The 26,345-nt window shown below is 41.1% G+C and overlaps 1 long non-coding RNA gene across 2 annotated transcripts in view; it reads left to right on the top strand.

Moving 5' to 3' along the window:
- The window catches only part of LOC309834920, a 77,956-nt gene that overhangs the window by 12,273 nt on the left and 39,338 nt on the right, over positions 1 to 26,345 (top strand). Inside the window, exons 1-2 of one of the 2 annotated variants that reach the window (XR_014297909.1) lie at positions 1,014 to 1,187; positions 17,524 to 17,622. This is a non-coding gene — a long non-coding RNA (uncharacterized lncRNA). Of the gene's footprint in view, positions 1 to 1,013; positions 1,188 to 17,523; positions 17,623 to 26,345 lie in introns of those variants that run through there. The other variant, XR_014297908.1, reaches the window with a different exon arrangement.

Genomic DNA, 26,345 nt, shown 5'->3' with positions numbered 1-26,345 from the left:
AGGAAGATCTGGGCCGCCCACTCCCTGTCTACCAACGGTCAGTATCAGGAGATTCAAAGTAAATGGAGAGGTGGAATTGAGAGCCAGGAATGCAATGAATAGAATTGTAGATTCAACTCAAGTTCTTCTGTCTGCATTTTAGCAACTAGACCATATGTAGACTGTTGTGTTTAGTTCTGGGTGCTATACTTAAAGGGGTTGGCGTTCAAAAGCCATGATTTTTGCCCTGTTATCCACCACGGTACTCTTGAGGCCCATCAGATAGTCCATTGTGAAAGCGGATTACTGTGGCAGTGGTTCTCAGCGACAGAGACTGCATCTCCTAAAGGACCATTTCAGAGTGCTAGGGGTGCCTGCGGGGCTTGACAGGGCCCGTCAGATGATTCTAATATACGCCCCCCCCAAAGAACACAGCCCTTCATTCGGGAATCCTTAGTCCAAAGGAACTCAAAACTCTAATCATATGAAACAAGATTGAGGGAGTTCTAGTGTTTAGCCTCGAAAAAGAAAAAGAGAGTGGATCTCAGGTGAAATGGAGATGCCAGCAAGGCTTCTCAGAGTTAAGTATAGCATGGATCTCTTAGAAAGGAAGGAGTCAAACAGTATTGACTAACATCGTTTTTACTATAATGTTAGCGAAATACATAAGCCAGGTGTGCAATTACCTAACAAATATAAAACAAAATATATACTGATTAAATACAGAAATATCCAGTAGAAAACAAATGAACAAACAAACATTAATGTGGTGCCGATAGAGTTTTAGTGGAACTATTAAATCACATTAGCAGTGTGAACATGATACTGATGCTGTAAAGCTGTCGTTTTTAAAGTTGGCACGCTACCAGGTGCCATGAGATCGTAATTTTACCACCACTTCTTTTTATTCAAACTACTGGGAAACCTTTAATTACAGGCCATGCTGCAATGCCATCGGGCATTCATTTAGCTCAAATGCATCACTTCTGATTGGTCTGCTCTGTTCTCCTTTGCCTATGTACAGAGCGTCAGTTGATTCTCTTCTTCCTAATGTCCCTTCTCTTACGTAACCGTCCTTCCCTACCTCCTGCATGATGATAAGCAGCAAAGCTTACTAACCCACCCTTCAAAGGAGTGCCCATGTGACCTGGATTTGGATCCTAGTATCCATCTCTCTGGCCCTATGGATGGACAAATGACCCAAGCAGGTAAGAGCCCTACCCTGGTATTTTATACATGGATACTACAAGGACGGGGCTCTTTCTTCTTCTGGGGTGGCTTCATGTGGCTGTGATAAGCCTTCTGCTCTTTTTCTTTTAAGTTTTATTGAAGTGTAGTTGATTTACAATGTTGTGTTTAGTTTCAGCTGTACAGTAAAGTGACTCCATTATACATATATATACATTCTTTTTCATATTCTTTTCCATTAAGTTTTATCACAGGCTATTGAATATAGTTCCCTGCGCTCTACAGTAGGACCTTGTTGTTTATCCATCTTATAGATAATAGTTTGCATCTGCTAATCCCAAACTCCCAATCCATCCCTCCCCCACGCCCCTCCACCTTGGCAACCACAAGTCAGTTCTCTATGTCTGTGAGTCTGTTTTTGTTTCATAGATAGGTTCATTTGTTTCATATTTTAGATTCACATATAAGTGGTATCTGTGGTATTTGTCTTTCTCTTCTTTTCCTTTATGCAAAAATGTATTGAAAATGAAATGTATAAATACATTTTTTTCTTTAAACAAAAATTATTAAAAACAAAACAGAAAATTAAAATCTAAAATAGTACAAAGTCACACACACACATATATATATATCACATCTTCCTTGTCCATTCATCTGTCAATGGACACTTAAGTTGTTTCCATGTCTTGGCTATTGTAAGTAGTGCTGCTATGAACATTGGGGTGCATGGATCTTTTTGAATTATAGTTTTGTTCAGATATATGCCCAGGAGTGGGATTGCTGGCTCATATGGTAACTCTATTTTTAGTTTTTTAAGGAAACTCCATACTGTTTTCCATAGTGGCTGCACCAATTTACATTCTCACCAACAGTGTAGGAGGGTTCCCTTTTCTCCACACCCTGTCCAGCTTTTGTTATCTGTAGACTTTTTAATGATAGCCATTCTTGACTGGTGTGAGGTGATAGCTCATTGTAGCTTAGATTTGCATTTCTCTAATGATTAGCGATGTTGAGCATCTTTTCACGTGCCTATTAAGCCTTCTGCTCTTATGTGGCCATCATCACCACACCTCTCCCTTGACCTACCCCCATCTTTGCTGGAGAAAGTCTGTTCTCAGTGAGGTCCTCACACAACAAGCAACAGAACTGAGAGGCAGACAATCTCCGTGACATGGATTAGGTCTCTGGAGTGAGCTCCACCTGCGGCCTTCCAAGTTAGGGGAGCCAACAAAGTGCCTTTTAGCTTAAACTAGTGAGAACAGACAAATCCAGGTAGCCTTGGAGGTTCATTTCTTACGCCATGTCAGTAGCTTAGCAGAGAGCTGGCGTTGAAGATCTGAGTAGGCTTAACAGAAGAACAGGCTGACACTAGCCTCTGGGACCCAGAGGTTCTCCTTTCCTGACAATTGCAGTTTCCTGAGCAGGAAGCTTCCACTGTTTTCATAGCCACATAGATGTGCCCTGCCTCTCCCCTTATAAAGATGTCGAGCAGTATAGGAATGGGGCACCTCCCTAGTGGGACACCTCATGCTTTAAGAAGTCCAGCACTGCCTGACCCAGGCACGTCTCTTGGTGGGATGAGAGCTCGGGCGATTGTGTAGATTCTGTTACTTCTGACTTGAAAGGCTGTCCACAGTTAACCACATGGACATGGGACTTGTGGTGTAGGGGTCCATGGTGTCCACATCTCTTTTACAAGGCTGCCAGGTTTGAAATGGGTTTTCCACATGGGCAATGGAATGGACTGAGTCGGTCCACAGTAACTCGAGAGCCTCTACTTAGCTGCAGTCATAAACCCAAGGAGAAATCCAAGCACTGACGTTGCGTGGTGACACTTAAGTTTAAGATGACCCTTCATATGGTCCAGAACATGCATCACACACAAATATGGCTCAGATTACCATCCCGTGAAAGCACGCGCACACATCCACGTATACGTGTTCACACAAAATCCTTAGAGAGCTCAGAGCCCTACATGCCTGGTTTGAGAAATTCTGAAACAGAACACGCTGTGCCTGGTGTTCTGATGGAGACACTGAGTCACACTCACCCAAATGTCAAGATAATAATTGTCCGTGAACTTACACCTTGTAGCTGTTTAATTTTTTCTTAGCTCTTTCTAAAGTATAAACGCTCCTACTTTACAACATTTGGTTTAGGAGACTTCTGGTCGTATCAAGCTAGATAGATTTCAGAAATTCAGTTTATGAGATTGTAAAGTTATTTGCAGCTGTGGGAAGATGTGGTTTAGGAAAACACATCTTTTTTTTTTTTTTTTCAAGGGCAAGAAGACAAAGTTATGTTCCTAAAGAAATGTCTGTGTTATAATGTTAGGATGTTAAGAGTTGGTTCAGTGCCTTGTGGTGGGGTGGGAAGTGCTTTCCAAGAATATACCACAGTTCTAAGCCAGGGTTGGACAAGACTGGCAGGAAATTAATAATTTGAAGCTTTCCCTCTGATATAACCTTCAAGTCAATTTAGGGGGATTCTGAGCTATTACCAGTGTGCCTTTAGTATTAGCCTGGAATCTAAAGTTCAGTTATTTGTGGAAATAAGCTATTTCTAAGTATAGAGTTTACAGGAGTGGAAGCTATTAACCCAGTCGATCCTGGCCCAGTTCTAACTTGAGGATATATTTGGAAGGAAAAGGTCAATGAACTAGCAATAAATGCATCTTGAAGTTAGAAAACCGCAATTATAGTTCTCTTCTGCTACACACAACTGCGGACAAGTCACTTAAACTCTTAAGTTGGTTATTTCAAAATGAGGGGGTGGAATATGTCCTTGGGATGTGACCCATTGGGGTGAGGAAGGACGATATCAGAATTTCTAGTTACATCTCTTTGCGTCGCATCATTTAAAAGTTTAGTGTGTGTGTTGTGTTTTACAAAGTACATTAAACTTTAATAACTAGTACACGAATATGATTCAGAAATATATATATACATAAATACCCCTTTTTATTAAGGTTGTGAAATAAAAAATATTTAGAGACTATACTTCTAGCCTCAGTTTCTTCCTTTGTAAGTTAAAGGTGTTGCATTATGGAAGAAATACACACACACATAGTCATTTATATATATTATATTTATAAAATACATTTATATATTCTACTCTTTTAATTAGCAAGAAAACCAGGGTTTCTATGGTCATAAGAAAATCATGTACTACATAACTGAGGTTACTTTATGGTCCACACCCAATCATGGGTCTCCCCAGTAAAAACTGACTTAGTTCATGATTTTGTAGCTTATAAGAAATGTGATAACTTTTAGATGAAGCTGTTGATACTGAAATTAAAAAACAGCATTATATTTGATAAATGCTTTCTCATGTGAAAGACTAAAACCCAGAACTTCTTCGTATGTCTGACCTTCCTGGGGTCAGTATTTTGAGAAAATGGCTTCCAAGTGATAAAACGTTTGCCCCTGTGGTTTTAGTTAAGCCCAGGCTTAGGGAAATATATTCATCTCTTTTGTGTTTTTGATAAATTCTGGCAACTGATTTAATTCTACTACTTCCTGCACTTATAAAACTTTTAAACTTGAATTGAAAATCCTGGTGCTCTAGACTCGCATATGTACCTTTATCCACATGGCAAGAAGCCCTCGTACAACAGACTACTTAGAAAAATAAAGTTGACTTACACCAAACACCCAATAAACGTTGACTTACACCAAACACCCAATAAACTGTAGATGGATTAAATGTGAAGCCATAAAAGTACTAGTGTTTGACTACGTAAGAATTTTGCCATTTTTCTTAATGTTCTGACAAGCCCATTGGGAAAATGGACAAAATACAAAGCAAAGAATTCCTCAAAGAAGTAATAATAAGTGATATTTTATGAAATATGAAAATGTTCAATCTCATTAGTAATTAAAGAAATAAAAATTAAAACATGTTGCCATATTTGCCTATATAAATGGCCAATTTAAAAAAAGCTCTAAATTATCCAAAGTTGGTAAAGAAAGGTATGAAAATCATCTCATATACCTCAGGCAAAAGAGTCTTTGCTATATCATTAATATCCCCTGATGAAAGCTTATGGAAATACCTATCAAAAATTTTATGAATATACCTTTGATTCAGCTACTTCATCTCTAAAATTCTGTCTTAACCAGCACATCATAAATGCATACAAAAATTTATCTACACGTACGTTCATACCAATATTTCAAAAAATTAGCTACCGTTCATTCAGTGCTTACCATGTGCCGTAAACTTTATACATATCGTCTCATTTGAGCCTTGTAAAAGCCTCATGAGGCACTCTGTATCATTTCCATTTGACAGGAGAACACTTAGTTTTAGAGGTTAGGTGAGTGAGCCAAGAATGCACCAGTAGTAAGTGTACAAATCCAAACCATGAATCTCAGGAGCCTGCTGTAACAACAAACGACGACCAAAACGGGGGCTTCCTTAAAGGAATTACGGCCCATCCAATAATGGATGACTAGGAAGGCACTGACAAATGACAGTGCAAAAGAATAATTGAGAACACTGGGAAAATGTTCCCAATTTGTTATAAAGTGAAAAAGGGTGATCCAAAATGATATATGCTTTGTAACCTTAGTGTTGATAAAATATGCAATAAAATGCTACTACGTTCTGGCTCCAGATGTGGGTTTACAGGGGATTTTTACTTTTCTCTGTACACTTCTCTGTATTTCCCATTTTCTACAATTATATGTATGGCTTTTATAGTTAGATACCGTGTTACTAAAAATAAAATGAATGAATTTGTAAATAAAGTAAAAGAAGTATTCATGGACTTGCTCCTGGGATACATTCCAAAGTGTCATATATTAATGCAAAAATGGGGAACCCTGAAGTCCAAAATTTTCATACCCAGACTTTTCTCCATGTTTGACTTGTGACTTTTTTATTAATATTCAAATCTTTCTTCATTTCTTAAAAATGTATTATCATTTTTTTGTTATTTGAGAAGAAATATATACACATCCTAAAAGTAAAAATTTGACAGAAGCGTGCAAAATCAGGTAGAAACTGTCCCTTCAAACTCACCTCTGATCCATCTGTTTTCGCTGCTGCACGTGGGCTTTCTAGTTGCGGTAAGCCAGGGCTACTCTTGGTTGCAGTGCACAGGCTTCTCATTGCGGTGGCTTCTCCTGTTGTGGGGCATGGGCTCTAGGCACGCGGGCTTCAGTAGTTGTGGCACACGGGCTTCAGTAATTGTGCCTCGCGGGCTCTAGAGTGCAGGCTCAGTAGTTGTGGCACATGGGCTTAGTTGCTCCATGGCATGTGGGATCTTTCAGGACCAGGGCTTGAACCCGTGTCCCCTGCATTGGCAGGAGATTCTTAACCACTGTACCACCAGGGAAGCCCCCAAATAACCTATGCTTTGTAACCTTACTTTTCTTAAAATATACAACACAGTTTTCATAAGAGCTATCTCCAGGTGTGGAATTATAGGGAATTTTTACTTTTTCCTTGTCTACTGCTCCCTATCTCCATGTTTTCTACGATCACCAGGCCCAGACAGTTTTATAGACAGTTTATTTCCAAACACAAAAAACTATAGTTGACATTGAAGAGATTATTGTAAATTATCTGAGCTGAATTTCATAAAAACACAAAAAACAAAACCAATCCCGCCCCTCCATCTTCTATCTATCTATCTGGAGCCCAGACTGCCACAAATGAAAACAGAAATAGAAATACAGTTATTGTGGAAGAATTCATCATATCAATGATATCAAGTAGATTTTTAAAAACAGGATGTTGAATATTTTAACATATTAATATGACATTGTATGTTTGGAGTGATAGCCCAAATACTTAATGACAGATGAACATTGACTAATCAGGACACAAGCCTGTCCAATCAGAATAATGCTGGCCAGGACATCCTCACTAGGTGTGTCAATCAGAGTTCTGATTTGAGTCTGGTTATAGGTCTAGAAACAGTGAAAGGTGGTAGCGTCCTTAGGAAGATTACCACTCCTCTCGTCAAGGCACCTGCCTCAAAGGAGGTCATTATGGGTTCTTCAGGGAAGGAGAGACCCAATTCTTTATAAAGGATGAGTGTAACCTCCTGCTTTTATTCATCAAGGAGACCTGGCAGAATTTAGGGGTTCAAGAAGGGTGGTGACTAGAGTGTAGCACCTGCCTTGGGTGCAAAAGTTAAGAGGGCGCCAAAAATTCTGTAATCAAAATAAACAACATTTTAACGTAATATTTAAAAAATCAAAGTTCACGCAAAAAAATCTATAATGAACAAAATATCAAAATTTTTAATAAAGACAGAATCAATATTACTGACTTCATCCTTTGGTTCAGACTCCAAAATGGCTCAGCATGGCCCTAGGTTCAAGGTCGCCAGCTTCATTAAATTGTTCATATGCTCCCAAACCAATATTCAGGGTACCACATCTTCCCAACCAATGCTCTAACTTGAAAATAAGAGATCCTGCTAGATTAGGAAATCAGTGTGTGTTGTAATTCAGCCACCTGATAGATCAGACTTCGGGTGTGGTTTTCGAAATTTTAGCCCACTGGCTACAGAATAAGGGTTTCCTTTAGGGCAGTTGTGAAAGCTTGCAGGTTCCCCACAGAGACCTCAAGGTCTCTTTAAAGCCCTGACATTATTATTTCCTTTGCCTAAGTTCTCCAGAATACTTTGGAACAACCAAGCAAGGCCATTTTACTCCTGTTTTCACCAAACTGCTCTACGGCAACAATTACTCGGTCCCTTGGAGTCTTGTGTTTTCTAGGCACTTGATTGCCGGTGTCTAAGAGTCAATAACGCACATAAATGTTGTGGCACTGCATGCCATGGCTCTCAGAGTCCCCTTACCACTGGAACTAGGGTCATTAATGACTTTAAATCAGATCAGAAAATGAATTCAACAGGACCCAGAATTAGTTCCATTAAACCAGAGAACTCATCCTTAAGGTTCTATTGTTTTGGAACTACTCAATACCAAAGGACGTATCAGTCACAGTTCAATTAGAAAAAACAAAATACGGACCATATAGAAAATAAAGGCTCTATTATAGGGAAAGACAGACAGTTGGGAAGGGGAGATAGACATAAAGTGAAGGAGGAACAGGAACCAGGAAGGATGAGCTGGAACCCACGTTGGCTTCTCACCACGCTCAGCTCCAATTTCAATGATGCAGGTCTACTGGCTATAAAATCAGTACGCTTCACCCTGGAGAGGTACACCAACCTGACCAAGGATTCAGGAGGCAGAGGAGGTCTTCTGGGGGCTGCAGGAGCTCTGAGCACACCTGCTGCCCCACACCAGTAAGGCGAGTCAGCCAATCACGGCAATGCATGCGAGCCAGCCTTGTACCAACTTTACATCGACCTTCTGAGTGTCACACGGCTGCTGTTTCACTTCCGCCTTCCAAATCCTGTGCTGATTTCTTCTGTGGCCAGTGCTGAGCTAGACCATGCAGGACTGGGAAGTGCTGGAAACATACTTCATACAGCTGAGCTGACACAACACAAAGCCATGCACACTGTGTCACAGGGAGGATTAGCATCCCTGAACAATCAGAATTATGTGCTCTATACACACAGAATATTCCTGTAAAAAACTGTATGAAGATTTACAAGAGTTGATTATCTCAGAGTTTACACACATGCATACATAACACACATACACATTCACAACCCTGAGCTTCATTTTGTAACGACTCTATGTTAAAATGACAAATTAGCCAAGATTTAAACTTTAAGAGTCCAGCACTTACAAGCAGAAAAATTCATCTCAATAATAACTTGATTTAAAAAGATAACTGGTCACTTAGGGGTTAAAAAAATTCGAATACTTTCTGTAAAAACCTATGAATTCAAACCTATACTTAGGTAAATTCAAAATCATGGAAGATTTTATTGGTTTAAGTTAACTAATTCACAAATAAATAAAATACTTGCATAAAATTAGGAAAAAAAAGATAAAAGAAGAACTGAAAACTTAAACGCAACCAACAGAGAGAAAATAATGTAGAGAAATTAATAATGAGGAAAAAATTAGCTTGATAAATATACACAAGAGTTTTTTGTTTTGTTTTTTCAATATATTAGATTTATCTCTGATAAACCTAATTTGGAGGAAAGAAAATAGAAGTTTATGTTAGAAAAAAAAAGTTTATGTTAGAAAAACAATACATCTCAGAGAAGGGGATCTTAAAACCATAACAATGTATGCATCTCTAAACCATTGTCAAAACTTTCCATTAAATAAATATTTTCTGGAAATATATGAATTGCTCAAATTGACCCAAGAAGAAATAGGCAGTATTAATAGACTTATAATGGCAAAATATAGTTAAAATTACCAAATAATTACTTCCAAAGGGGAGCTGTAGGCATCTTATCGGCGAGTTTCCACACTAAAAGCATTGATTACCCCTTCTCCATCAGCACTTCTGGAGCCTAGACAGATGAAAATCTCTCGAATTAATTTTATTAAATTAAATGATCTCAGTTACACAAACTTGACACAGTACCAAAAAAAAAAAAAAAGAAAACCATGGACCAAGTTTACTTATGAATACAGGTGTAAGAGTCCTAAATTGAATACTATTGACTCCCATGGGGGTTGGGAAAGGATGGAAGTGTGATTTGGGGGCTTTCTCTCATCCTTCACTTTTTTAAAAAAAATTTTTATTTTATATTGGTTAACAATTGATTAATAATATGGTGATAATTTCAGGTGTACAGCAAAGTGATTCATTTATGCGTATACACGTATTTATTCTTTTTCAAATTATTTTCCTACTTAGGTTGTTACATAATATTGAGCAGAGTTCCCTGTGCTATACAGTAGGTCCTTGTTCACTCTTGACTCTTAAAACAACTAGTAACTCACAAAGAGGTGCTAAGGGGTTGAATCCCGGGAGCCTTATTTCTCTCAGTCTCCTGTTTGTGTGAATGTAGGTCCCACAACTACAAAATCACCAGCAGTCACACTTAGCCAGGTGACTGCCCCTGTCCCAAGGGCTTATCTCCTATCTGACGCTGGGACAATTCAAAAACCTTAACTGAGATGAGCCTACTTGGTGCTATCGACTGAAAATAGAATGCACAACCTAAAAGTTGAAAGTTATGTTTTATTCAGCAGACTTTCTGAGGACTTCAAGCCCAGAACACAGCACCTCAGATAACACTGAGAAAAGCGTTCAGAAGAGGAAGCAGGGGAGCCAGGATATATAGGAATTTTTGCAACAAAACACCAGGTAGTCAGAACATCAACAGATTACTGTTAATAAAAGAAAACCAAGTATCTCAGGTTAAGGAATTTGGTGCTTTTCGAGGTAGGGGAAGATGCCAGAGTCTGGGCTCACTGAAATCATGCCTTTGATATGCACCTCAGCTATCTGGGGCCAGCATCCTGTGCTTTACCATCCCGAGACTCCTCAGGTGCACCCTCAGGGCGGCTGCAGCGGCTGAGGGCTTGGTGGTGGGCATCCTGTTTCCATCCTGAATTCCCTCAGGACTCAGCCTCGGAGGCTGTGATGTGATGGCTTAATGGTTGCAGCATCCTTTGTGTAGTGATACGGCAGGCGGTATTTTAGTTCTCAGTGCCAGCTGGTGAAAGTGTGGGCGAGAGCAAACACCAAAATGTCATGAAGTATCACTGTTAGGGACAGGCTTTGTTGGAGGACTCCCGAGGATTGTACAAGTTCTGCATTCCACACCGAGGCTGCGCGTCTAAGGAGCTAAATGACAAACCGAGGACACCCTCTCTCCACCCACTACTCTTTTTACAGTAGCAGCCCCGTATGGCCTTGTACAGGGGCATGTTTACCATCAGCGGTAGGCACCAAACTATCTATCCAAGTTTTGATGCCAGCTCTTCTGGGAATGGTCAACTGTTGGAACTTTACGGTTTAAGGCCATGGGGAGAGAGCACCCAGACCTTGGGAACTTGAGTTCTGCCCCTGCCCCTCCCTCTGTGGCAGAGACATCTCCAGTCCTGGTGCGCTCCCAGCTAGACAACCTGAACTTTCAGCCATCATTCATGGATAATCCTACTCGTTTCTCAGAATTACTTTCCTTTTCCAGAATCACCTACCTATGTTTACCTGTTTATCTTTCCCAATAAACTTCAAACAACCTAGTTTTTTTTTTTTTGTACAACCTAGTTTTATATTTGGAAAATGCTAAGTACAGTCTGAAAATATTGATGTTATTTTGTCACTACCATTCCAATAGCTCTTATTTTTATATCAGGTTTTATTGCATGGACTAGAAATTCCAGAACAACCTTAGAGGATAATGGGGAAGAAGAGTAGCAGTGTTTTGTTTCTAATTGGAACTGGTATGCTCAAGCTTTTCCTTTTATTTGTTATGTATTTTAGCAGGTAAGTATGAGACTGGAAAGTGTTTTAAAATATTCTTTGTGTCCAGAAACTATCCATTCGTTTGTTAAAGAATTTTCTTTAAATAAAAGAAAGTTTAAATTTTTGATTGCTTTTTAAAAAAGATACATTAAGTTGATTCTGTGTTACATGATTTTCTTTTCCTGATGATATAAGGGTAGAGAAGTAAAACTGCACATTCATGTATAAAGCAGACGTCATGCTTGTATTCTAAAAAGCTAAAGGAAGAGGAGGCAGGACCCCTTTCAGGTCAAAGCCTCGCTGTGCGACCAGCGGTGCCCTGGGCACATCTCTGGGGTGCTGACATCACTGGGAGCCGCGTGCGGCCCCCCACTGAGCCTTGGCTTGTACGGTCCCCCATAAAGCCTGTTCCTTAAATTTCACAACATTGTGGCAATTTCCCTCACTCACCTTGCCACCGTAATAAAAGGAGACGTCCCTAATTTAAGGCTACAGTTATTAAAAACAATATCGGATGGGCGCTAGAATAGACGGATGACTGGATCAAAATGTTACCAAGTCCAAGCTCGCTCTGCTCGCCGCACAACAGGCCGATGAATTGGAGACGAGGCGTTGAGGTAGGGAATATGACTTTATTCGGACAGCTGGCAGACCGAGAAGACGGCGGATTAGTGTCTCTGAAAAACCGTCTTATCGGGGTCTGGATGCCAGTTTCTTTTATAGCACAGAGAGGGGGAGGGGGTGAGGAAGTAAAGTAAAAAGGCCGTAAGTTTTGCCAATATCCCCTGGAATGGCCAGCCTCGGGCAGGGGGTGTGTTAATTTCTTCTTTCTTGCAGCCATGCACAGGTGGACAGGGGCCGGAGGTTGCCCTGAACAAAGGCACTTTGGTTTAACCTTCAGGCAGAGGGGCAGGGTTCCCTGAGGCGGGCCATTGTGTACAGACAGGATCCTTTTACTGAACCAAAGCAGTGGAAAGCAAAGCTTAAAGTAACAGAAACAGATCCAACATGGAGTCAGGTTTGGCTCTTCCCTGTTACAAAAATATAAAATTCTGAAACAGATCCTAGAATAGAGAAGCAGTGTATAGAATAGGATGATGGTAGTATCACTAATCATCAGGAAAAGGAGGAATTGTTTTATGAATGGTCCTAAGAAGCAAGAAAAATGAATTATTTGGCAAAATAATTTTGAAATATTTTATTGTCCATTCATTCACTGAAATAAGAAGAGCTAGATCAATGAGTTAAATGAGAAATGTAAAAATCATATAAAAGGGAGAAAATATAATGTCTATAGTATAGGGAGTGTTTTTTATTAGCTAAGACAAAGGAAGACACCACCCAAAAAAAAAACCCATAATGAAATTGACTACATAAAAATGTTTGCCTCAAATAGAGCCAAGAAGCCCCAGAAATCAATAAAAACGTGTTAATATTCCAAAAGGTAGCTGGAAAAAGGATATGTATTATTAATATAAAAATCTAAAAATAGAATAGTTTAAAGACAATAGAAGTTTCTTTCTTGAATAACAGCCCTGAAGTTAGTCGTCCAGCAGGTTGAGGCTCTGAGACCAAGGTTACTTCCAGATTGCTGTCCCTCCCCAATCACGAGGCATTTTCCCAGTCTGCATGGCTGGAGGGGCTGTGGATGTATCGGTTTAGCGAGCAGGAAGAGAAGGACATCTCCTCCTCTGCCTGTGAGGTGAGAGTTGCACACATTGTATCACTGAGAATTTAGATACAACGGCACACTCAGCAAGGGAGACGGGGAATTGCAGCGCTGAGCTGTGTGGCCTTGCGCCCAGCATCACTGTTCCGATGACAGGGGAGAACAGCAATCTCTGCATTCACTACGGAGGGATACACCTTGTCAGTAAGCATGGGGGAAAGCAGAGAGCCTCATTACCAACCAAAGAAGCACAAACTAAAACTTACAGGAGATAACATGCATCAAGTAAGCCAAGGTTCTTTAACATAATAATGCTGTTTATTTGTGAATGTGAGATGTGACACTCTGATACACTGCCTTGAAAGCAACTAGCAATGTAACCAAGACCCTTAAAATATTCATACCTTGAAGGAATAGGCAAACATATCTGTATCAGTGGATGATATAGAGAATTCAAAACTAGAAGCATGCATGAGAATTATGTTAATAAATGCTAACTTTTATTGAAGGTCTACTATGAACCAGGATTATTGCTATGTACTCTACATGTATTACCTAATTCTGAAACCAGGCTATGAGATACTACTATAGTATCCCATTTTACTGATGTGCATATAGGCTCAGAGAGGTTAAGTAACTTGCCTGAAATCACAGAGCTAGTGGATAGTTGAATTGTGATTCAAATCCACGTCTTTCTAACACCAGAACCCTCGCTGTTGGTAAGTTAACATTTTACATTACTACAGAAAAGGGTGGGTTTTCAATGCACAGTGTTAGGAAGACTGGCATTTCCTTTAGAGTAAAATTAACTCTTAGACCAATGATTCGTAATCATTTTCAGTTCATGAACAACTTAAAGAATCTGATGAGAGACATTGATCCTTTTCACACAGACACACCCCAAAAACACACACACATATATACAAATAGTTGTATATATATGCACAGTTCTATGCAGTTCTGATGGATTTTAGAGCCAAGGAGCTATGAACTTGAAAAGAACCCCTATCAGATGCCAATATAAATTCCAGATGCATTGAAACTTTAAATTTAAAAATTAAACGTAAGAATAGCCTGTGTGTAAATAAGGAGATAAGGTACCAAACCTCCAGCCTTGGTTCCCTAATCTGGAAAAAAACGAGAGTAATAATATTTACCACAAAGCCTTGTTGCGAAGATGAAAAGAGAAAGTACACAAAATATTTAACAGTGTCTGGCATATAGAACTTATTTGGTAAGATTTAATTATCTCTCTTTTTACACACATGCATATATATACTATATACATGACATATGAATATGTATGTATTCTGTAAATATTTCCAAATAGACATATGCATTTATGAAAATATCCTCATAAATTTGGAGTTAATAATGAATTTATAATCATAACACCAAAGCAGACACCCTAGCGAAAAAGATGAATAGATGTAATTATTTTATTTATTTATTTATTTTAATGATTAAAATTCTTTATTTTTGTAGATGAAATAAGGATACATTTTCTTGAATTTCTTGATTAATATTACTAATCAACTATGGAATCGATGTAATTATTTTTAAATGTAAATTTTGTTGTTGTTATAAACTTCATACACCAGTGCATCTACTTTTCTCATGTAACAAATACTTACTGAGCATTGATTATGTTCCGGGCCCTGTTCTAGGTACTGGGGACACGAAGGTCAACAGAACAAACCCAGGTCGGTGTGGGATTGACAGGCAGTGGGTGGCCGAGCCCAGGGCCTGCCGTGTGCCCTGTGAACGCAGTAGGGATGCCCCCTGATTCAACCTCGGCACTTTACAGATGAGGGTAGAGGACATCTTGTGGGCTTTGTCCCTCGAGGCTGCCGAGGGGACAGTTCACGACAGGCAGGGTGGCAGAGGGAATTGGAAAACAGGGGACACAGTGGGAAGCGTGCAAAATGGGACAGGTGGGAGCCAAGGAAAGGGTGGACACTGACTGTTGAGTCTGTACTGTGCGCGCACAGACAGTTTGTGGTAGGCGGGGCCCAGCTTCAGATGCGCGTGCTTCCTGGAGGAGGTTTGCAGGCCAGGACTGTTGGGAGGAGAGAGGTTGGGGGTTAGAATAGAGCAACCTAGTCCTGGATAATAAACTCAGATTTCAGATTGGAATGTGCTCGGGACAGTGCAATTTACTTGTTACAGAAACAGTGCTTGTGGAAGAAGATGGGAAAAGCTTTACGTGAGCCTTAATGAGTTTGGTTATATAGGAGTTTGATTTCCATCTCATGAATAATAAACAACCCTCAATATGCTAATTCCAGCTTCCCTTTTGATGGCTCTTGCCCGTGCTGCAGAGAAAATAACCAAGAAAATATGGGAAATGCCATCTCCCTGTTAGAATGAAACACCTCTTGGATGGCACAGTATTTCAGCTCCAGGGTTTCGAAGTTTACTAACTGTCTCTGCCTCATCGGTTTTTCTATGTAGACAATTCCTCCCCCATAATCTAATCAATGTTAAAGTGAAACATGACTTTAATTGAACAACGCGTAATAAGATTTGTTAAGTTTGAAGTAGAATAATATGACTAAGATCGAAACAGAAACAAACTGAGAAATTATTTCTCTGTATTTCCTATAGTTACATATCTTTACTGATAATTTTTCTTAACATTTTGAACATTTTTTTTTCCCTTTGGATCAACTAGAGTTCCTTTTATTTTTGAACATTTTTTTTAAATTGAAGTATAGTCAATTCACAATGTTGTGTTAGTTTCCGGGGTACAGCAAAGTGATTCATTTATACATATATCTATTCTTTTTCAGATCCTTTCCCATTATAGGTTATTACAATATATTGAATATAGTTCCCTATGCTATACAGTAGGTCCCTGTCGTTTATCTATTTTATATATAGTCGTGTGTATCTGTTACTCCCAAACTCCTAATTTATCTCCCTTCCTCCCTCCCGCCGCTTTCCCCTTTGGTAACCATAAGTTTGTTTTCTATGTCTGTGAGTCTTCTTCTGTCTTGTAAATAAGTTCATTTGTCTTTATTGATAATTTTTACTGTGGTATCTTTTTTTTTTTTTTTTTTTTTTGTGGTACGCGGGCCTCTCACTATTGTGGCCTCTCCGATTGCGGAGCACAGGCTCTGGACGCGCAGGCTCATCGGCCATGGCTCACGGGCCCAGCCGCTCCGCGGCATGTGGGATCTTCCCGGACTGGGGCACGAACCCGTGTCCCCCGCATCGGCAGACGGACTCTCAACCGCTGCGCCACCAGGGAAGCCCACTGTGGTATCTTTTAAAAGGAAGATATTCAATGTGTACAAGGGATAGATTAACTTCATCATGTCACTTGGGAAGGCAATTTAGATGGAGAGACAGGAAATCACTAGGTCTTACTTATTTTTTATTTCCCCAGTATTTGTCCTTTTCTCTTTGCCCCAGTTCTCCTACCCAAGGTCAAATCAAACTCCCGAGCCTGCTGTCTATTCAAGTCTTCGTGATCCACCTCCACCCTTCTTGCCGGTCATGTTGCCCACATTTAATTCACCTGGACTAGTTGTGTGCTCATGGAATACGTGTAGCTCCTCAAACAGGATTTGCTCTGCTATCCTGTATGTCTCTGCGCGCACAGTTTCTTCTACCTGAAAGTCTCACCTACCTTCTCTCTGTCCGTCTCATAGGGTAAAAATTAAGAAGATGCTAGTTTTGGAGCTCGATGGTCTTTATTCAAATCCCTGGGCTGCCACTGCCGAGCTGTGTAAGCTTAGGCGTGTTCATCTCTGTGAATCTCATTTTCCTCATCTGAAATTGGAATAATAAAAGAATTCATTTCATGGCGTTGTTATGAAAGTTAAATTAGACAATGTGTGTGATTGGCCCGGTGCAAAATGCATTCCAAATACCCAATACTGTTTCACCGTTAGTATGAATACAATGTTTATTGCCATTTTTTAAAATTAATTTTTATTGGAGGATAGTTGATCTGCAATGTTGTGTTAGTTTCCGCTGTACAGTAAAGTGAATCAGTTATACATATATCCCCTCTTCTTTAGATTCTTTTCCCATACAGGTCATTACAGAGTATTGAGTAGAGTTCCCTGTGCTGTACAGTAGGTCCTTATTAGTTATCTGTTTTATATATGGTAGTGTGAATATGTCAATCCCAATCTCCCAATTGATTACCATTTATCGATGACGGTTCTGGTTCTCCTCTCCGTGTAGCAATCTCGTTTCCTAGGGGCCAGGGGTAATAGATTCAGGAGGAAGGGTGGTAAGACATATTTCGAAGGTGGGTTCATCGAGGCCCTGTCTAGTCCCTGTGGCAGCCCAGGAAGTCCTAGAGATGTAGGCAGTGGGGATAGCAGCTGATTTCATTTTCCTGTCTTTCCTAGCACTCCCCTCTACGACCAAGCCAGGACTTGGGTCCCCATGCTCCTCCGGAATACAAAGAAGCAGCATCCTGCAGTGAGGGGAAAGCTTCCAGACTGAAGGTAGGGAAGTCTGACCTCCACCTTTAACTCATCCAATAATCGGGTGATATCCTTGGACAAATGACTTCATCTCCTTGGGACCAGCTCCTGATTTATTAAAAAAAACAAGAGGGTTACCTTATGTGATCTCTAAGTATCTTTCCAGCTCTGGGGTTCTGTGGTTCTAAATGGGGAAACTCACTGTGTATTTGCTGTCTGCAGACTCAGGAGGCGTCGTGGGGTGTGCTGAGTCAGGCCCGCTCCATCTGGGGATACGGTGAGGCCACTTGGTGTCACTTCTGCCTGGCAGAGGACAGGGGCTTCAGAGTCTGTGGGAGAGGAGTGGAGTGCCCCCAAGCTTTCTATGTGTGTGTGTACGTGTACACACATATATAATATACATGTTTTAAAATGAAGCTTGATACCATGTAACCAAGATTGAATATTTATCCTCTCATAGAAGTTTCCAGACTCTAAAGAAAAAAAAGACGGTGTATACAGGAGAATGCCAATATCTTTGACATTTGATTCAGTTTTTATTTTACTCTCTATCCACTTAGCAGTCCCTTCTCAGAAGGAGCAATACAGATGTTTGATCACGCTATTTAAGACACAAGGAGTCAAGACAAACCAACAAAAACATACAAGAATAACAAACAACTTCTACAAACACTTCTAAGAGGCCAGTAAACTACCTTCCTTCAAGGGTGCAGAAGCTTTCGGAAGCATGAATTTCCTATCAGAGTTCCTTGATGTAGGTTTTCTTGGTTCTAACAAAGAATAGTGAAAAACCAAAAATAGAAACCACTCTGAAGAGAGTCGGGGGCCCTAAGCGCAAGTCCCCTTGTAAGACATCTTTATTAACACTCAGAATCCTCCAAGGTCCCTCCCCTACAGTGATGACGCACACTTTTGAAAGTCTCACCACAGTGGGGAGACATCTGTAGATTTCGTTCCGCACTTCTTAGAGTTTACAGAAACTACACAAGTAGCTTCCACTGTATTTATCAAGCAAAAAGTAATTGAAAACAGCAGGTAGTGGTGCCTTAGTCACTGGAAAAAGTTGGTTTGCCAATTGACCCATGGAGTGCTGAGGTTGGGAAGTCCCATTATAGCTCCTGGGTGGTATTCAGGTTCAGTAAATCCCCTGCGTGTCTGGGTAACTGGATTCCTAAATCTTAAGACTATTTTCATCTGCTAACGAAAGAACTGAAGTAGAATGGAATCAACTTAGAAAATGCGTTTTGCTTCTAAATATTTTCTGAATTGAAGATTATCCGTGTGACTTTGGAAGATCTTATTTAGCTGTACATTGAAAAAAATCCTCTTTCTGTCTTAGGTAGTAAGATTCAAAACAAAATGCAACATAACAAAGTGTAGCAATAAGATCCACAGAAACACAGTTGGAGTAGCATATGTCACAGAATTTCCAGGCAAGTCCTGTTTCCAACTACAGTTTTGGATACTGAGGTCTCACCAGTTCTTAGAACGTCCAAGAAATTCTAATACAACAGCATCTAGACTGTTTGCTTTAGGCTGCCTCTTACATACAAATATGGTACTCAAATTCCTTGTTTAACCTTTTTCCCTGATGTGAGATTCAGAAAAATATGGTCACCACAATGGGAGACCAAGAAAGTAACTTTGGCCAGTCCCCTAAAAGTACTGATGAGGGGAATTAAACCTTAGCCCTTATGGGTTTTAGGGAACTACTTAAAGGTGAACCAGGGGAGAGGCAAAAACTGACTAAAGAAATTGAAAGCTGATTCTAAGCAGCAAAGCTGAAAGTCTTTGGGATATCTAATCTAGAAAAGAGAATGTTTTAAAAGATGTCTAATAATTTCCACAAACAAATATTACTGATAATGAAACCTGTAATTTTGATTATTAACTTGATGTTTAGTTAGAAACATTAACACAATGATGGTTTTGTGCAAATTCATATACATGCTTTCAAGCTGGACCTTGTATGACTCTACACCTACCATAAGGTGGAGGGATAGGGTCTCTGACTCTGGAACAGAGACAGATGTACGTGCTCTTCAGACGCTGGATTCCAGCTTTACAGACAAGATGTTAATTACACAAGCAGTGGGTCTCCATTCACATGTAAGTATAGCGAAAGGAGTTATGGGATTCACTACAGCAGAGAACATCAACGTTAAGCATTAAGAAGAAATTCTTGGCCATGACAACAGCAAAATGCAATTCCAAATGTGATGAGGGATTTCTCATAGAGTACATAATTGCCCATCACAATGGAGGAGGGAGCAAATCGTTCTGAGGGTCACCTTTGACCTTATGCAGCTGTGATATTTTGCGGAAGCATGAATACAACCTGGGACGAAGTTCACTTAACAAACAGCAGCTCTTGATCGCATTGCCTCGTTATCTGCGGCTGATTTTGTGGAGAAAGGACAATTAGAACCAAACTCAAGAGAAAAGCATCCTGGGAGAAACATAGACCCAAGGGGCTGAAGAAAACCAGGCTCCCCTCCACCAGAGGAATTTGAAGAAAAGATACTAAGAGCCCAGTCCAATCTGAAGAGCCCATCTCATTATGGCTATGGACGAATATTGACAATCTGGTGCCAGAAATGCTGGTGGGAGCACATTTCAGTCTATGTACACTCTGCATGTTAAACATAAACAGTGCTTTAAGCAAGGTTACTAACCTCAGGTGGGATGTGCGTTTTCTTAAAAAAGATGCATGTTAAACTTAAATGCAATTACGGATGGTTTTCCCCTTCAAATCCGGCTTTCTTGCTTCTGATTTTGGAAAGTTCTCCCCAGCCTCTGCCCCAAAGCCTGCTGCACACTTCTTACGGCTCACAGCTTTCTAAGTCTCTTAAGACTTATGACTTAGGGCCGGGCCTGGGGTGTTCTTACTTCCTGCTGTTGATACTGCTCCCCACAGATCCGCCTTTACAAAGGGACAGATCCCCAGGACCTTGCACCTCTTGCCCTGGGGCTGAGGGTGCTTTGCAAACAGCTATTGCAGTCTGCTTATCCATTAGCCCTTTAAACCATACAATAAACTGAACAAAGAATAAGAGAGTCAAAAAGCTTCTTTAATTTCAGTAAACCTCTTTACAGATACAGGTATGGGAACTTTTCAGAAGCTTTTGGGAAAGAAGACTAGAATCTAACTTCAGTAAATGTGTCAGGAAAAAGATACAGTGATACCTCTACTGCAGACCCATTGGCTGTGACCACTGTTTTGCCTTCTAATACCTGTGTTACTTACTGAGGAAATGAAACCCCTCTGGACCTTCCTTTTCTGTCCCCTCTGGCTTCTCTGTCTGGGTCCTCTGCCCTCTTCCCCACCTTGACACACACAAATCTGACTGGCCTTCCAGACTTGCTGGGCAGCCACCCCATCCCCAGCTCTCCCAGTTAGAAGTCCTGACTGGTCCTTTGAATTCCAGCAGCTTTCTAGCTGGATCTTTCTGTCTTGCTTTAGAATTAGTGTTTGTCATAACTTCCCTTGGAGACGATTCACTCCTTAAGGCTCTGGTCTGGATTCTGTTTGATTCATTTTGTACCTTCTCAGTTTCCCAGTGCACCATGAAATATTTGTTACGCAAATTAATATGCCTGTGATATTCTTCTTGTGGATGGCCTTAAAATAAACTATTGGGGAAAAGCAAAATGACAAACAAAGCATCTGGGACTTCCCTGGTGGCGCAGTGGTTAAGAATCTGCCTACCAATGCAGGGGACATGGGTTTGAGCCCCGGTCCGGGAAGATCTCACGCGCCACGGAGCAACTAAGCCCGTGCGCCACAACTACTGAGCCTGTGTGCCACAACTACTGAAGCCTGTGCGCCTACAGCCTGTGCTCTGCAACAAGAGAAGCCACCGCAATGAGAAGCCCGTGCACCACAATGAAGAGTAGCTCCCGCTCACCGCAACTAGAGAAAGCCCACGTGCAGCAATGAAGATCCAACATAGTCAAAAATAAATAAATTAAATTAAATTAAAAAAATAATAAAAACAAAGGATCTCACACTAGCAGGGGCCCCATTTGCCCAGAGGATGTTTTGTTTTCTCTTGTTTAGAAGATTTATTGCAGCTTAAGAGCCAGGGTATGTTTTCTTTCCTGGGTAAGTTATATGTGTGGTTCCCGCAGCAACAGCTCCACTAGATGTTGACTTACTGCTGAGAGCAGGTGAGGAGGATGGGGGACAAGCCCAGAGGAATGTCACAGGTGCGTTTCCAGACACCTGCCACCTGCCCCATGGGGGGCGATGTGCCCACCAAAGGCCGTGATCACCAGTCGAACCACACAGGAGAGTGCTGATTTCGGTCCAATAACACTCTAGGACTCAAAGTGGAAACATGAACCAGAAACTCATGTTGTTTAAAAACATCGGCACCATGGGAGTTCCCTGGTGGCCTAGTGGTTAGGATTCTGGGTTTTCGCTTCCAGGGCCCGGGTTCAATCCCTGGTCTGGGAACGAAGACCCTGCAAGCTATGTGGCCAAAAAAAAAGGAAACATTGGCACCATGTCTTTTTTTTTTTTTGCAATACACGGGCTTCTCACTGTTGTGGCCTCTCCCGTTGCGGAGCACAGGCTCCGGACGCACAGGCCCAGCGGCCATGGCTCACGGGCCCAGCCGCTCCGCGGTACGTGGGATCTTCCTGGACCGGGGCACGAGCCCGTGTCCCCTGCATCGGCAGGCAGACTCTCAACCACTGCGCCACCAGGGAAGCCCGGCACCATGTCTTATAAATGACGAAGCCCCAGAAAACTCAAGAGTCCTTTTCCACATTGACCCCAGTACAGGCCCTTTTCATTCAAATCACTTCACATCAAACAGTAAATACAAAAGAACTTGGCACAAACAAGAAGACAGAACAGATCTGTATAGGAAGGAGTGGGTGAAAAATCACCAAAAAAAAAAAAAAAGGAAAAGGGACTTCAAGCTATGACTGGAGCCTGAGATTTGCTTCCACCCGGACTCACTCCTCTGGGCCCTTCCTCCCACTTATTGTTTGTTTCTGGAAGTGATGCTTCATGAAAACAAGGTTCTATTTTATTATAATCTGTGATTCAGGGCGTAGATTGGACCACTTTTTATATCCAGGGTGTAGTTTCCCATCTAGGAAGTGGACTAGTAAAATCTGCTGTTTACCAATGTCACAGAGGTAAGAAGGTGGCCTCCAGCTCTATGTGAAAGGGACAGGAGCTCTTCCAGGCTTCAGGGTGCCTGTTAGTGAGTTACTTAAGAGTACTTAATGGCATCCTGACAACCTGATTGCTTTTGAAAACAGGAAATGCACTCTAGAGAAAATTCTTCTCATTCTCTCTTAGTGGGGAGAAAACATGCCTCTAAAAAGTCCAATTTCAGCATGAGATTTGCCGTGTGCTTCCCCCGGCTGAAGGTCGCTCTAGTGATTCATTAGGAGCATTAAGTTAATGTCTTACTTGCAAATGCTGCACAGTGGCTGAGGTCAAAACGTCCTGTTTGCATGAGTTAATTTGCTGCAGGTTAATAGTTAAGTCATTAGAAAACTAAAAATAGAACTACCATATGCCCCAGCAATCCCACTACTGGGCATATACCCAGAGAAAACCATAATTCAAAAAGACACATGCGGGGCTTCCCTGGTGGCGTGGTGGTTGGGAGTCCACCTGCCGATGCAGGGGACACAGGTTTGTGCCCCGGTCCGGGAGGATCCCACATGCCGCGGAGCGGCTGGGCCCGTGAGCCATGGCCGCTGAGCCTGCGCGTCCGGAGCCTGTGCTCTGCAACGGGAGAGGCCACAGCGGTGAGAGGCCCGCGTACCACAAAAAAAAAAAAAAAAAAAAAAGACACATGCACCTCAATGTTCACTGCAGCACTATTTACAATAACCAGGACATGGAAGCAACCTAAATGGCCATGGACAGAGGAATGGATAAAGAAGATGTGGTACATATATACAATGGAATATTACTCAGCCATAAAAAGGAATGAAATAATGCCATTTGCAGCAACATGGACAGACCTAGAGATCGTCATACGGAGTGAAGTAAGTCAGAAAGAGAAACACAAATATTGTATATTAACACATCTATGTGGAATCTGAAAAAATTGCTATAGACGATCTTATTTACAAAGCAGAAATAGAGACACAGATGTAGAGAATAAACGTATGATACCAAGGGGGAAAGGTGGGGCTGGGATGAATTGGGAGATGGGGATTGATATATATACACTATTGATACTATGTATAAAATAGATAACTAATGAGAACCTATTGTACAGCACAGGAAACTCTACTCAGTGCTCTGTGGCGACCTAAATGAAAAGGAAATCCAAAAAAGAGGGGATATATGTATACATACAATTGATTCACTTTGCTGTAAAGTAGAAACTAACACAACATTGTAAAGCTCCAATTAACACTCCAAAAAAAAAGAAAAAGACAGAAAATTAATGCCCACTAAGAGAACTGAAAGAGGAGGTCCTGCTTCCCAAAAGGTCAGTTTACTTCTGGGAGTCTAAATTGCACACTGGGGAAACGCCCAATCTTGGAGCTATTGGAAGCACTGTGGGTTTCATGCTTTCTGCTTCAGCATTGCTTCTCCCAGAAAGGCACAGTGGGTGATGCTGAGGCTGGGTGATGTGAAGGCAGAATGAACACCAACTGGCAATATGGCATCGCTGCAACAATTACGATAACCCATTTGTCTGTCAAAGTGCCTTCTGTTGGTTTTAGATCATTAACTTTAACTGTAGCAACATGTTCCCAATTATGAAACTAGTAGGACTGAAGAACATCCCACCACAAAAATGCTCTAGGTTCATGAGGTTCGCGCCTGATGGGAAAGCTCCAATCCTAATAACCCAGTCTCAGGGCTTCCAACTACCAAGAGGGCTGGAGGGAAGACTGGGAAACCCACAATTAATAAAACGGAAGTTGAACAAGAACTCTGCACCCAGATATTGCCAGACTAAGCCCCAAAGTCAACAATGTCCAGTTGCCTTTGCTGGAGAATTAAAAAGCAGAAAGAAACCTCAAAGAAGAACCCTGAACACACACACTTCCCCGTACTCGGTTCCCATCCCAAACTGGCAATTCTCCCCAGAATTTTTTCAAAAGCAAGATTGGTGAGGGTAAGCCAGGCTTTTAACAAAGACACTTTCTACCTGGTTTTGGTTGACATTGTTGCAAAAACATACAAGGATGGTATTTGGCAGACTGGCAATACATGTTTAATAGTCAGCTCACCAAAGAACAGTCTGGATAATTGTTAAATACTTCATTACCTAATAGAGAGAGGACAGTCTGGGGGTGTAACTCTATCTTTGCCTGTATGGAGAAGGGAACTAGACATTTACAGTAATGGACAAGGTAGGCAGATTAAATGACAATGCAATTTAATGCTTTTTTTTTTTTTTTGCGGTACGCGGGCCTCTCACTGTTGTGGCCTCTCCTGTTGCGGAGCACAGGCTCCAGACGCGCAGGCTCAGCGGCCATGGCTCACGGGCCCAGCCGCTCCGCGGCATGTGGGATCTTCCCGGACCGGGGCACGAACCCGTGTCCCCTGCATCGGCAGGCCACCAGGGAAGCCCCAATTTAATACTTTTTTTTCTTAAATTATGCAACAATATAAAGTGTTAGTGTTAGAGGTTCTTCCCCTGTTCTTGAACTTCTGCCTTCCAACTTCCTAGAACAGAAAAATACAGATGGGGGAGGGACAGCAGGATGTGAAAAGAGGTCTGTGATTCTGAAGACCCTGCTTCCCCTCTAACTGGCTCTGTGTCTATTGATACCGCAAATAGCCTCTCTGAAATGCAATTTTTCCATCTTAAAAAACCTCACAGGGATTAATTAGATGAGGCAATCTAAATCCTTTCCGGTCCTTTTTGTAAATTTCTCCAAGCACTGTCTTTAAAAACAATGATGGAGAAGCAAACAGGCAGGTTCTCAGACAGAAACCAGTTCCTCATCCTAAATTCTCCTTTCTCAAATCACACCTTACTTGACTACTTTGCTCTTTGATTCAGGAGCAGAGGTTCTAACCTGTGATTTCAGGATCAGCTAAGAGATTTTAAAGGAGCATGGGGTAAAAAGAGGCTGTGCTGAGAATGACCTCACCTTAGGAGATGGTGGTTTAAGAAATCACTCTCACTTGAGCAGCTGAGTAAATGCTTTAAAATTTTTTTCCTAGAAATATCTTGTTGGCTTCTTGGCAAAACAAGAAGAGGCACTACAGCCTATAGAGAAGAAACGAGGGAAAATTTTGTCAGGGAACTTAGTCTTACAGTTGAGGGTTAGTTTTGAATCTACCCGATGGCTTCAGGAGAATAGACTTCTAGCCTGGAGTTATTCAGGGAGTTAATAATTTAGCTTTTTAATCTCATCTCTGCCGGCAAAATGAGGAGGTCAGTTCCAGACTGGGAGCCTAGGAATAGCAGAGTTATTTGATCTGAGATGGATGATATCAGGAGGGAATGAGCCTGATTTGTTTGTACGTTATGTGCCTTGGTCAAGTTTTGTGGTTTTCTCCACGTAGATCCTTCATATTCCCTAAGACTATTTAGGTCTTCTATAGGTTGCTGATATGAATGGCATCTATTTAGATATTTGAATGATTTCTTTGTTCTCAGCTATATTTGCCTCTGCTACTGGATCGGCAGGCAGAGACAAGAAGAAAATCGCAACAAAGAAAATCCCGTGTGATCATCTCCATCTTTTAGCCTCTTCATAATGTGTTATTTCTTCTTAAATTTCTTTTATCAAAATTTTCA

Source organism: Grampus griseus (assembly GCF_964374135.1).
Source record: "Grampus griseus genome assembly, chromosome: 16".
In the NCBI taxonomy this organism is placed as follows: Eukaryota; Metazoa; Chordata; class Mammalia; order Artiodactyla; family Delphinidae; genus Grampus; species Grampus griseus.
The sequence above is the reverse complement of the archived record's forward strand: the minus strand, read 5'-3'. Positions and strand labels throughout refer to the sequence as shown.